The sequence below is a fragment of the Amblyomma maculatum genome, chromosome 11, assembly GCF_055883805.1.
Source record: "Amblyomma maculatum isolate TAMU_Amacu chromosome 11, ASM5588380v1, whole genome shotgun sequence".
Classification (NCBI taxonomy): domain Eukaryota; kingdom Metazoa; phylum Arthropoda; class Arachnida; order Ixodida; family Ixodidae; genus Amblyomma; species Amblyomma maculatum.
Window position 1 is genome coordinate 161,914,254 of NC_139354.1, and position 13,346 is coordinate 161,927,599.

General features: G+C 47.4%; 1 long non-coding RNA gene and 1 pseudogene across 1 annotated transcript; both read right to left on the minus strand.

Annotated features, from left to right (window-relative positions):
* Positions 1 to 661: 661 nt before the first annotated feature.
* Positions 662 to 1,998, minus strand: LOC146175320 (uncharacterized). The gene is made up of 2 exons (XR_014701936.1): positions 1,875 to 1,998; positions 662 to 804 (listed from the first exon to the last, which is right to left on the minus strand). It is a non-coding gene; the product is annotated as an uncharacterized LOC146175320 (long non-coding RNA).
* A 7,192-nt stretch (positions 1,999 to 9,190) lies between these two features.
* Positions 9,191 to 11,205, minus strand: LOC146175321 (uncharacterized; annotated as a pseudogene).
* Positions 11,206 to 13,346: the final 2,141 nt, after the last annotated feature.

Below are 13,346 nucleotides of genomic sequence, written 5' to 3' on the forward strand. Positions count from 1 at the left end.
CAAGACGTAAAACAAGTCAGAGTGAACTTCCGGCGCAACATTGTCGCGGTGGACGTGAGGACAGCTGACCTCAGCCCTTTTCTCGCGGTGAGCAGCATTTGCGAGCTGGCGGTCCGCGCCAAAGCAGCCAAAACAAACACCTGCTCAGGTCTACTTTTCGGTGTCGATCAAGACCTCAGTGTCGATGAGATTGCAGCTCAGTTGAGAGCGCCGTACCTGTAGTGGGATGCCAGCGCAGTGGCAATGCAGTCGTTATTCACTTTGAGCCCTAGCAAAAAAATCCGATAGAAAACTAATAGCCTATCAGATTATTGATATTGGTTTTATAGGTCTGCCAGAGTATTGGTCTTATGGGTATCCTAGCCGATTGGTTTTACAGGTCTACTGGAGTATTGGTTTTATAGGTCAATTGTTTACTGGTCGTATAGGCTATGGTTTTATCGGTCCTATGGCATCTGATAAACTGATAGGTCTGTAATGCTAGTACACCCATAGCTGTCAATAATCTGATAGACCTACAAAACCAGTAGGCTTCCTATTGGTTTTGTAGGCCCTATGGAATATTGGTCTCATCGAGTAGCTGCGGGTGTTTTACCTCTCTGGACACCTGAAAGGAGAGGGCAGCTATGTTCCATTTTCTAGGGATGAGTTACGCAGCAGGTGCATGTATACACATTTTAATCCACAATGACAGCGGCAACGCATACTGGCACATAATCCAAACATTGACTGCATCCAGGTAGCCCTCGATTCCAAGATTGCGGATTTCGGCCCGATGATGTAGTCTCTCGAATGCTAAGGCACCTGAAAGAAATAAAAAATTGCGTTACAGCTTGAAAAATAAGCGATTTCAAGAACGCGACACCACCATGACTTCAAAAAATCGGTCCACACATATACCGGCAACCGCGATTGCGCGCGTATTCAAGCGGGAAACGCATGTGATCGAAAAAGTGAGCGAAGCGACAAGGCGGCGCGGCGTAAGCGATCATGGTTCGCTCCGTCGCCTACTGGGGAAGACGCATGCACGCGACAGCGCGAACCGAGCGAAACGACGACAACGCTGGCATTTGGCTGGCTTAGTACACCGCAAAACTATTGCCAAATCTAACAAGAGTCATAACGATTGCAAGAATTGACGTTATTTTGCGACAACCTGGCAAAGTAAAATGTATTTACAGCAAACCGTATCGAATGTGTGTGAACTTGCACTGTAATCGGCACGAATAGTCACGTGACCCCTTGTTTCTACTGTTTCGGTTGCGATTAGACGTTCTTTGAATCCTTGGCTATCCACCATTGTTCGTACAAAGCGAAATGTTTACGCGGTAATGCACAATCACAATGCAACACGACAAAATAAAGAAAGCATGCGAAATGAGCGGCAGTGACGTACGGTTACTTCCGGGCGAACGAGCGAAATTTTCTATTTCGGCAGATCCGAGCGACGAGCCAAGCGACACATGCATTTCTGTTCGCGCGAAGGCTTCGCGCGCGACGCGTGCCGCCGTCGCGTTCGCGTGAGTTTTCGCGTGCATGCGATTCAGCCTTCATGCGGAGGCAGTTAGGAGAGGCGCCGCCATTACTGAACGCCGAGGTAGCTGCTGAACCAACATTCCGCCTTTCGCCTCACCACAGGTTCTGCCACTTAAACACAGTGCGCACGATATTCGAAAACAGATTAACGCTAAAAAGTTTCATCAATGCTTTCAAGAAATCGTGCCGACTTTAAAACTCGACGCTGCGTTATATCACACCGCGCGATTCAAATTCCTTTGTTGGCGTGCAGGCAACGGCATTCTGCAACGCAAAGCCACATCATACACTGACAAAGTATAAACGTCAGCCCGAAGTTGCAAGTGATGCACACGCACCTGATCAAAAGCTGAACGTGCGCTGGAACGTTGATATCCTCGAGAAGCACCCCGAAAATCGGCGAAAACTTATAAACACAGGGCACCGACGGAACTGCCGCCCGATCAGCGATCGCGCCAGCGCCAATGCCTCTACGGAGCTGCGCATGCGCGCCCAGAGGAGAGGTGGAAAGGAGGATGAGAGAGGCCAGCACGGGAACGCTTGCGCGGGAGTGGGAGTGAGAGAAAGGAAACCTACCTCTCCGCTGCGAAGCGCCGCCGGCATCGCGCTACCGCGTCGGCAGCTCGAGCCGTACTCGTCGCGTGCTCGATGTCGACTCCTCTCGCTTCGGCGGCGGTTGCAGCGTTGCAGTTGCTTGGACGCGCGCCTCTCAATCCATTTCACCGTCCTGCTCTGCACATGTAGGTGATTGTGACTGAGCTGGGCCTCGACAGAACCGTGCTATATCCGCGTGCTTTCCCATCTCCATTCAGTGATCCAGTAGCAACAGCGTCGCGCGTCTTGCGGCTCCAACCGTACGTAGTTTGTTGAGACCGCGCGCAGCGTTCTCAATTGTTATTGCGGCTAATATTGTACGTTACGGCAACACTCAATAAACGGGATGAATGCGTGAGTTTTGGGGATGTGTCCGAGATGGAAAAGGAAACAATGACATAGACCTAAAATCTCCAACGTACTGATCCTGCATGCAAGACCCATAAACAAAGGCATACTGATGTATCAGACACATGAACCAATATGTAGTAGTCTACAAGACAAGCATGTATCAGCCTATAAGATGTATGGGCTTCTGCACTGGTCTGATACTTTTCTTATACAACCCACCGATAAACCTATCAAACCTATTGCCTATAGGACAAATATGTACCAGTCTATAAGATTTATGAGTTTCTGAATAAGTCTCATAGAAATGCAGATAAAACACATAGAATACCTACAGAACCAATACCGATTTTTATAAAACCAATAACGCACCCTATTGGTCTTTTTTGCTAGGGAGGGCACCCAGCCGCCCGAACAAGTGGCTCTATTTAAGCTTCGCCGTGCGGTCCGCGCTAGACGGCCACGCCCCACACAGTGCCTCAAGTGCGGATTGCTGGGGCACGCCACAGCTGTTTGTCGGAATGACAAGCGCTGCTTCCATTGCGGAGACATAGAGCACGCCATGGCGGATTGCACAGCAGAGAAGCCGCGTTGCGTCAACTGCAACGGCACTCATGCCGCAACAGAACCTCGCTGCCCTCGCTGGCAGTTAGAAAGGAAGGTAGCTACTCTCCTGGCCACATCAGATAAGCCGCTCACGCGCCGTCAGGCAGTGCAGATCGCTAAGGGTACGGGGGAAGAAGCAGAACCCGCCCAAACAGAGAGCGCCGCACGCATTCGTACTAAACAAAGTACCGCACGCGGCACTTCCGCGCAAACGATTGCCCCTGCAGCAAATAAACCTCGCGCCGAGACAAATGCGGGAAAACCACAGCCTTATAAGGCAGCTCTGACGGGCAAAACCGCAACTGCGTCCGAAGCGCAGAAAGATATAGTCATCGCTGCCCTCTCAGCAGCGGTGCAAGCCCTACTGGAGCACCTCCCCGTAAACTCGACAGCGCGTCAGCTCTGCCAGGCGGCTCTGGCTGCGCAACAATCACTCAGCCACAATGGCTAACCAGCTAAGAGTCAGGCCGCGGATATTTCAATGGAACTGCCGTTCCCTCCGCCGCCGGCAGGCAGAATTAGCTCACATCCTCCCGTTCGCACATATGATGTCCTCGCGCAACAAGAAACATATGTGCGAGCGGAGGACTTCGCGCTACCTGGCTTCGTCGGGTACAGCAGCGCAACACAGTGCAAACTGGATTTGTGCTCTCTGTCAGGACTGCGGAGCAGTGGAAACACTCTCGCATTTGCTGTGTGATTGTCCCGCACTGGACGCACACAGGCGTACTCTTCAGGATGCCCTCGACAACTCGGGATGCCGTCGGCTTCCTCAAATGATCTGTTATTCCCTAAGGCATCGCGAGAAAAAACGCGACGCGTACACGACTATGTCCTCAAATTCGCCGAGGACGCGCGCATTCTTGCGCGGCTGTAAAGCCATCTTTACCTTTATTTATTTATTTTTTTTAATATATGCTACTGTGTTTTCTTTGTATTTTATTCTTCGTCTTACTATTCTCTATCCTACTGAAATGCACACCTTGTGCTTCTACCACGCGTGCTCTAAGCCCGCTTGTTGTTGTTGTAGTGGTTATTTATTGTATGTACAAAACGAAAGAAAAGATGTTTGCCAGCCCCGGTATCTGCTATCTTATATCTGAAGCACCTGAACTGGGGCGGCGGAAATAAAGGGATAGCGAGGAGAAGGTAGAGGAAATCAAAGAGGTGAGTGATAGGGAGAAAGAAAAGAGTAGGTAAAAATAAAAGAAATATATACACTATGGTACAGTATACAGTAGTTTGCATGAGGCCCACCCGCAAACGTCTTAGGTCACTGAGTACTCGGCACGTCGGGCGGGCCTCCGCAATAGCTCCACGTCCAGGCAACTGTTCACTACGCACGCACTTGCACACTGTACAAAACACTGACGGCTGTCGTGGGCGATCAGCCGTTATTGTGGGAAGTAGCACACGTGGAGCGTTCAGTCCCAGCGCGCACTATCTGGCGAGGTGAAATAGGCGGGTCATCAAGCCCGCCTGTTCGATGTACTCACACAAGCTCACGTGAGCTCGCTCGCGGGCGCGCGCACAGCCCGGCGGCCACAGGAGCACAGCTACGCTGTCCGGGATTACCCCCTGCGCTCTGTAAGCCGCCAGCAACTCACGTCGTGGTTCGGCTAGCGCGGTGCAGCGCAGTAGAAGATGTTCGAGAGTTTCTACCTCGCCACAGCCGTCACACACGTCACTATTGGCAAGTCCGTGGCGCATCCGTCGTTCCCCAGGCCACACACATCCAATGCGTGCACGGAGGATCATTGCGCGTTGCAGCCGAGTCAGCGAGCGGCCGCTGACACTGTGAATGCGCTCACCTCTTGCGATGCGTGGGTCGGGGTGCTGCGTCCGGAGGTGATCGTCGATTACCGCACGCACATCCTCCAAAGCGAGTTGCTCGTCGCTAGGAGGGAGTTCATGTGCTGCGGTCGCGAGCTCGTCGGCACGCTTTACGCCGGCTCCAGCATTCTGGCGACCTCCTTCGCCCCTCGGGGATTGGCGCTCTCAACGAGCCAATCAGCTCCTGCGCTCCCCATAGGTCCGCGCGCCGGTCATTCGGCCGCCGGCTCTTCCGCACTTCTTGCATGCGCTCCTGGCGCGGCTCTGCTCTTTTCCTTGCCTTTGCCCTCTTTGCCACGACCAACCCTTCTTTTCTTTAATTCCCACTCCCCGCGTGGTGCAACGGCGGTGATTCCCTCAACAGAGGAGACAGTTGAAAGCACCACGTTACCCCCTTTTCTCCCATCCCCAACCAGAACATCAATCCTCCTCCTCCTCCTCCAGGCTCCCCAAGGATTGCGTCATATCTAGCGCCTTCAACACACATCGTCACATACAGATGGCAGGCAGTACCATGGTGGAAGTGGATCAGGTTTTCGGGTAATATTAGGTAATGAGTCTATTAAGTCTAAAACTTGACATTTCTCTTCAAAGCGGAGCAACTTGACATTTCTCTTCAAAGCGGAGCAGAAGTGGCTTTATTTTTTGAGGTTTGTTTATGAACAGTGTTCGAGACTGGCACTTTGTAACTATTGGGTAACAGATATGGTTTGGCAGTGAACGGATCTTTAAAATGTATGAGCATGTGAGCATGTTTCTTCGGCTTGTAAGAGATGGTTCATTGGTTTCTACATATAAGCTGTTTATGGGGGATGTCCTGTATGCACCAGTTGAAATACACAAGCCTGAATTGTGTACAGAGTCCAGTCATTTTAAATATGACGGCCTTGCAGATCCATATATTATGCAGCCATAATCTAAACATGAGCGAACCACAGAGCGGTAAATTTTTAAAAGACATGTTCTGTCAGATCCCCAGTGTTTATGTGAAAGGACTTTCAATATATTGAGAGATTTCGAAGCTTTCTTTTTTAGGTTGTTTATGTGGGGAAGGAATGAAAGCTTTCTGTCAAAAGTTAGCCCTAGAAATTTATGTTCGTGCTTTACAGGTAGCTTAACATCATTAAGGTGGATGGTGGGATCAATGTGCAGTCCTCTTCTGAGAGAGAACAAAACAACTACCGACTTTTGAGTAGAAAACCTGAAGCCATTCCTATCTGCCCACGTTGCCAGTCTATTTACTGTGAGCTGTATTTGCCTCTCACATGTTGACACATTGGAGGATGTACATGCAATCTGAAGGTCGTCTACGTAGACAGAGTACATAACGGATTTTGGGATTATTTTTGCTATACTGCTAATTTTTACTATAAACAGAGTAGTACTCAAAATACATCCTTGAGGCACACCATTTTCTTGTATGAAGGTTCTAGAAAGGATAGAACCGAGACGTACTTTAAATGAGCGTTGAGAGAGAAAGTCGCTTATACATTTTAGCATCCTGCCGCGAATGCCAAGCTCTCCCAAATCACGCAGGATCCCAAACCTCCACGTGGTGTCATAGGCTTTTTCGAGGTCAAAAAATACGGCAAGGCAATGCTGTTTATGGATAAAGGCATCTCGGATAGTATTTTCCAGTCGGACAAGGTGATCAATAGTTGAACATGTTTTTTTGTAGCCGCACTGATGGGTATCAAGAAGTTTCCGGGATTCAAGAACAAACATGAGCCTTGTATTTACAATGCTTTCAAAAGCTTTTGCAAGGCAGCTCGTCAGGGCTATTGGCCTATAACTGCCTGGGGAGTCCGGGGGCTTCCCAGGCTTTAAGAGAGGTACTATAACGGCTGTCTTCCAGGCTTCTGGTATTGTTCCAGATATCCATATTTTATTAAAAAATTTCAATAATGCATCTACTGACAATGGAGTCAAATGAGCAAGCATTTCATAATGTATTTCATCTGGTCCTGGTGCAGTTTGTTTGCCGGCATTTAATACTCTAGTTATTTCTTCAAGTGTAATTAAACGGTTCATTTGTGCCTCCAGCTTTTGGGAGTCTTTGTTCTTCAGCTGCTGTTTTATACTTTATAAAGGAATGTGTATAGTGTGCCGAACTAGAGATTGTAGCGAAATGTTCCCCCAATATGTTTGCTTGTTCTTCTACATTCGTTTGTGTACCAGGAGTTGTTAAAAGTGGAATCGTGAAAGGATAGTATTTGCCGTCTAGTTTATTAACCTGCTCCCACATTTTTTTAGATGTGGTTGAGCTATTTATTGATGACACATAATTTTGCCATGAGGCTTTTTCAGCTTCGCGGCGAATGCACCTTGCTTTAGCCCTGGCCTTTTTAAAAGTTATAAGGTGCTCATGTGTGGGATATCTCCGGAATATTCCCCAAGCTTTATTTTGCTTTCTTTTTGCCTCTTTGCACTCTTGTGTATACCACACTTTATGGTTTTGCTGTACAGTTCCCGAGGACTGTGGAATAGCTAGGTGTGCTGCAGCAATAATACAAGCTGCAATCTCTTCATTCAGCTCATCTATGCTGAGATTTTCTGAAAATACTTTTATGAGGTCAGCTTTGGACTGGAAAAGTGTCCAATCTGTCAGGTGAAGTTTCCATCGCCGTGGTTTGGTTAGAGTGATGGATGGTGAGGATGTTGCGTCGTGCGCGTAAAGGATTTTGAGATTCGGTTTGAGTACCACGGAGTCCGCTCCCGGTTCGTAAGTGTTTGGTTTTCCGTCGGACTTGCCAGCCGCTTAGCTTGTGTCTGAGTTAAGGCGTACGAAAAGGTGCAGTCAAAGTAGTTGGAAAACAATCTGGGATTTCCGGTCAGCGTGGTTGACATGCAAAAAAGTAAAAGCTCTAGTCGCCTCTTGTATTTCAAAGTTGAATGGAAAAACGAAGAGAGGGCACTAGAATTAGCCAAGGAAGCCCAGTCTAAGATCAACAGTCATGGCACTGAGACTGGTAAGCAATTCGTTTGCCATAACTGCAACGGTAGCTACCAACACGGTGGGCATTTCAATGAAATGAACGCTGGTTTGAAGACACTCTGCCACATCTTGGGGAAAATCATTTCAAGCCAGCTTTTGTGTTCTCCAACGACATTCCGCTACATTGTGGAGTCGTACAAGCTCGTAGTAGAGCGCGAAACAACGAATATGAGAGAGCCCTTGTCCGCCGTGAAAAGAATGGCCGTTGGGCTATATCGGTTTTATTCTAGCTGGTTTGCTTTGTAAGAGCTAGTTTGCTTCATCGTAATGAAACAAGTATTGTGCTATCGTGGACGAAATACACCTTCAGCAGTATTTATAGTATATAGGTGGTCATCCTACTGCTGCTGCTATATATGCCGAGAAAATAAAAACAGCTCAAGTGGTTATAATAGTCATTGCTGTCATCATACACAGATGTTGTGCATATACTTCCTGTATCTAGGATAACTGCAGAACTTCATGTTCTGTAAAGAGTAATCATGAACTTGAAAGATGCTGGTCTTCATGTAGTTATTGTTTGGTTAAATTCATACGCTGGGGATTGTATACCCTCATCCAGCAGAAGAGCAGCAACCTATTTTATATCACTGATAAAGTTTATTTGCTGAAGAGTATTTGCAATAACTGGTAAAAAGATGATTTGTGACAAGTGCTTATTTATCCTACTTTTGAAAGTGAGCAAGAACAGGATGCAAAAATGCAAGGGGCTTCATTCACTTCTCTAAAAAATCTATGAGGCTGAAAAGGACAGTGTAGTTAACAAGGTTCATAGCCGCCGGGAAGGAAAAAATTCAAGGGATTTTAAGGACTTTCAAGGACCTAAAAAAGAATTTTCAAGGACTTGAAACAAGACTTTTTGAGATGATAGAAAAAGTCCACAACATGCTTTACAGCAAGGAAGCACATCTTTTACTGCACACAAGCAAAAGTAGGCACATTTTTCACAATAAATACCTAACTAGCTTCTTTTCTCCAACATATTGTACACATCCACAAAAAGAGGCCCATTCTCAAACAGTGGACTCATGATTAAGTTTCTGAAGCTTTCCCTTCAACTTGTCATCAATTTCTGCGAGCCCCAGAGTCTTTTCTTTTGCCGTTTTTCTTAAACTGTTGGACTTCACAATGAAGGTGATGTCACTTGTAGCTTCTGCCCGCTCAGCGTAGTTGTCAGTACAAACTGTTAAATCAGCAATTGTTGCCTCCAGCCTCTTCATCTTCATGCCGTGTATTTCTTCTTCAATTTCTCTTTGATGCCTTGGACTGCTCGATCGCTTCTTTTTTTTTTTATCCTCCAAGTAGGCTCAATAGCGGTTGTGTGCAGCCAAGACAGATCTATGCAACTCCTTTGTTGTTACAAGGTTCAGGATGCCACCAGCCTTGTTTACTGCATCGTAAACGATTCGCTGTGACACACATGAGATCTCCTTCAGGTTTTCGACAGAGACGTGGCGGTTCACAATGAAGCCTCTTTCGACAGTTGCCTGCCCGTGGCTCAAGACGAGAAGTCGCACAACTTTCCACAAGTGCTTATAGGATGAGTCAACCGTCAAAAGCTCATGGAAGAACTTGTCTAGCCTAAAAGAGTGTTTGTCAAACTGCTGCAGGTTGTGTTTCTTCTCTTGCAGAAGTTCTGCGTATTCGCCTAGGACCGAATCACGCTCATGCTCACCCAATCGTCTAACTGCAATGAGGGCGTCTAATAATTTCCTGAAGCCTGTGAGGCACTCATCTGGTTTTGAGGTCATTTGGCGAGGGTCTAGCGAAGACAGGCTCCTAACTAGATATGTCAGCGGGCTCTTTTGCAGAATTTTCTTGGTAGTACTATAAAGGAACTGTTTGTATTCCATCCTGGAGGCAAATACGTCCTTGGCGCTCACCTTTGCAGCTTTGACCATTTCTTCAGCTGCATGCCCAATGTCAACTTTCTCTGAAGATACACGGTTATTTGGGTCTACGAGATCCATTTTGAGCAAGCCGACAACTCCTGTCGAAGCTGACAGCACTGAGCACTTCATGAATCTTGTGAGAAGTTTCCTCACAAGACACTCCACATCTCTTTTTAAAAAGAACATCAGCGGTTTGTCCATTTGGTATTTCAGTTTGGCCAACAGCAGTGGGTCCTGGCAAAATTCGCAGAGCTGTGTGAATGACGCACACTTTGGCAAGTTCACCTCTTTCTTTTCTACCCAGCGATGAGCAACAAAGTTGAGAAGAAATTTCATTTGGCCTGTCACGGTAGAGAAGTCTTCCCTTCGAGCTGGAGCATCATAAAAAAGGGCACTGAGGCTTGAAACAAGATTCTCTATGCCCCACTTGCTGGCAACAACACCCGCCCTGTAAGCGTTATGTATTGTATGCAGTCCGTAAGTGCCAAGGTCCAAACACTGAACTTGATGATTCTGCTGCAAGTATTCCTGCATTTCCCTAAAACACTTTAGGTTCACATTGGGGCCATCCATAGACAGCTGGGCAGCTTTCGCCAGCGGTAAATCTGCCAAGGCAGCCAGAAGCTTCTCTTGAAGGTCTTCGGCAGTCGAATGTCCCATGAACACCGACGTATAATACCACGTGGTTACCCGCTCGGGCTGAGTACTCCAGTACCGCAAATGGATGTCCATTTGTTTTTTTGCAGGCAGTCGTTCAAAGACTCATCAAACAGAACTGTGTAGCCATCAGATTTCTCTAATTCACGTTGTAGGCACGAGAGAAAAAATTGTCTCAGACCATGGCACACAACGTATGCAGATTTTCTTTCACCGCAGGAAAATGACTTCGCAATTTCGCTATCCGGAAATATTTTCTTGAACAGTTCCCCTGTGTGTGATGATGAGTTGTAGGAATACTGTGATGTTACCATTTTCAGGGTCCACAGTATCTCCGCGTCGGTCACACACTCGTGCGCTTTGCACAGGCTGCTCACATCCGACGACGTTGATGGAGCCGGCTCGATGCGTTGCTCACAAGCAATTGCTGTCACGTAGTTCCGCAAGGTACTATTTGCCGTAGTCGTTTTCGTGTTCGCAATGTGTTTTGCGCTCTTCATATGGCTTTTGACGGCCGACTCACCCATTGATGACACATCGAAAGTTTTCCAGCATGCCTTGCACTTTGCCCGATGCGAGTTCGCATCCCAGTTGCCGGATGCGATGCGACGCATCCGGAGAAATCCACTCCCTATGCGCAGCACTGTATAACCACGACTGCTGGAAATTACACTTCCCGGGCATACTGCAGCTAGGAAAGACGCAACAGCAACTATTCGCGCACCATGCTTTTCCACATCGTAGGTAGGCTTAGCTGCGGTCGCTGCCGCCACTGTAACCACCACGACCTACTGTAGTAACCACCTACTGTGTTGTGGCTATAGAAACGGGTTGGATTGGATGCTTTGGTTGGCTCAAGTACATAGTTGCCAGTCGTTCAAGAGGCATCCGCTAAAAACCGGCTGAACGAAAGTCTATCGAAGAAATTCAAGGATATTTAAGGACTTCAAAATAATTAAGGGTTTTCAAGGCCTTGAAAATGCTATTTTTCAATTCCAGAGTTTTCAAGGGTTTAATGGACCGCTACGAACCCTGGTTAAGGTTGCGTATGGCTGGCCTCACAAGTCATTAAACCAGACACACCTGGAGCGACAAAATGTCAAAGTAGCCCTGAAACTTTTTAGCAGGTTTGTCTCATCAGCATTGAGCTCAATCTAATTTTTCCTGGTCAAACGGTCTCACGAAAGACTGAGTGCATGCTGTGCAGCATCGTCGGTGGGCAGCTGCTCGGACTGTGACGGAACAGTGCCTGTGCTCGGGGCCTGTGACCAGGGAAGGAAAAGATTGCCTGGATGGCGAGGTGCTTAGCTGACCCACCCAACCAACAGCCCCAGATACTGTCAGGGCTCGTGCCATCATCTCGCCTCAGGAGCGAGCTCGCGAGCTGTTGCGCGGCGTGCCATGGCCGGCTATGCTGTGACTTGCCAGACACAAGATCCTCGTTCGACCCCGCCTGCCTCCTCGTGGTCTGAGTGCCCCCTGCTTCGTACCGGACCCAGCAAATATATACTGTCCTTTACTCTCTTCTCGCTGCAAGGCCCGTGTCGATGTTCCTCATTAGAGGAGGATAGGGCACCCCCTATTTCACCCTTCCACCATAAAACACATCGCCTCTAAATTTTCCAGAAACAGAAGATAGATGGCAAGACTGATCTCTAGGTCATAAGGCTCCTCTACCTTTTAAAGGTAGCGACAGGTTTTGATCCAGCCGCCCCTCCCTCCGATAGGCCGGTTGGCTGCACGTGACCTATTCGCCACCAAGCTCCGCCCAAAGGGTCCAGCGGTGCTCGCTGCGCCGCTGAAATGCACGGCGGTCTGAGCTTGCCAGCGTGATATTGGCCGATTATTTAAGCAAAAAGCACTTCACACGCCTCTATTGCATTTTTAGGAGTGTATATGCAGTACCTAATGTTAAAGTGGACACAAGAATTACATCTCTGAACTCAAATCTTGAAGCAAGCGCGTGACATGTGGCTGCGCCAGGCTGCTGTGCTTTCGGCTGCCGGAACCGTGCGGAAGACGCAAAAAAGTCATTTTCCATTTCTCACCGTGACGATAATAGCAACAGAAGGCAGCTATGGCCTCATGAAATCGGGCGTAAGATTTTTATGGACACAGAAAACACCCGACTATGCAAAGGAATATCTGTCTGCTTAAAAAGCAGTTCGCTTGCCCGAATTCGCTTTGTTTGGGCGTATGCTATTTTATAAGCAAAATATCAAGAACGCTATAACTATGTCGCCAGTACTTTTACTGTGGATGTTTAGTGAAATGCCACTGCCGTTTCGAGCCCCTCTTACTTTCCAGAACAGATCAGGACTGCAATATTTGCGTGGAATCAATGCTGTCAAAATGCTCAGAATGAAAAGCCAATGCTTGATAATGCTTATTACGAAAATTTAGTCAGTACAATTCATCAGTTAATTGATATAAATGAAAAATGAAACATTCCTGGAAAAAGAGGAGGGTGCGAATGGGTCAAAGAGATCGAAATGGAAAGTCAATTTTTGGCAATGCTAAATATCGGTGTATAAAAATAAAAACAAAAATTTGTACCATAAAAAGTGTAAAAACAACCGTGTGTGTGAAACGCATTGAGCCATTGTTTTAACGGAGGAGTCTCGCAGCGTTGCATAAAAAGCAAGCAAGTTCCACTAACTGCACACAGGGACTCGTCAAGTTTCAAGAGGCGGCAGCTAAGTTTACTGGTGATATTGCCCGGCAGGCTATAAGGAAACCAATATAAAGCAAATAAAGAACAGAAAAGTCAGAAAGCATTATCCGTGAGTTTTGTATCACATAATACCAGATTTTTTTTTTTTGCAGTTGTTGGAAGATATAGACCCTTTACAGCACGAGCGCATGGGCGCTGCCATATTTGATCA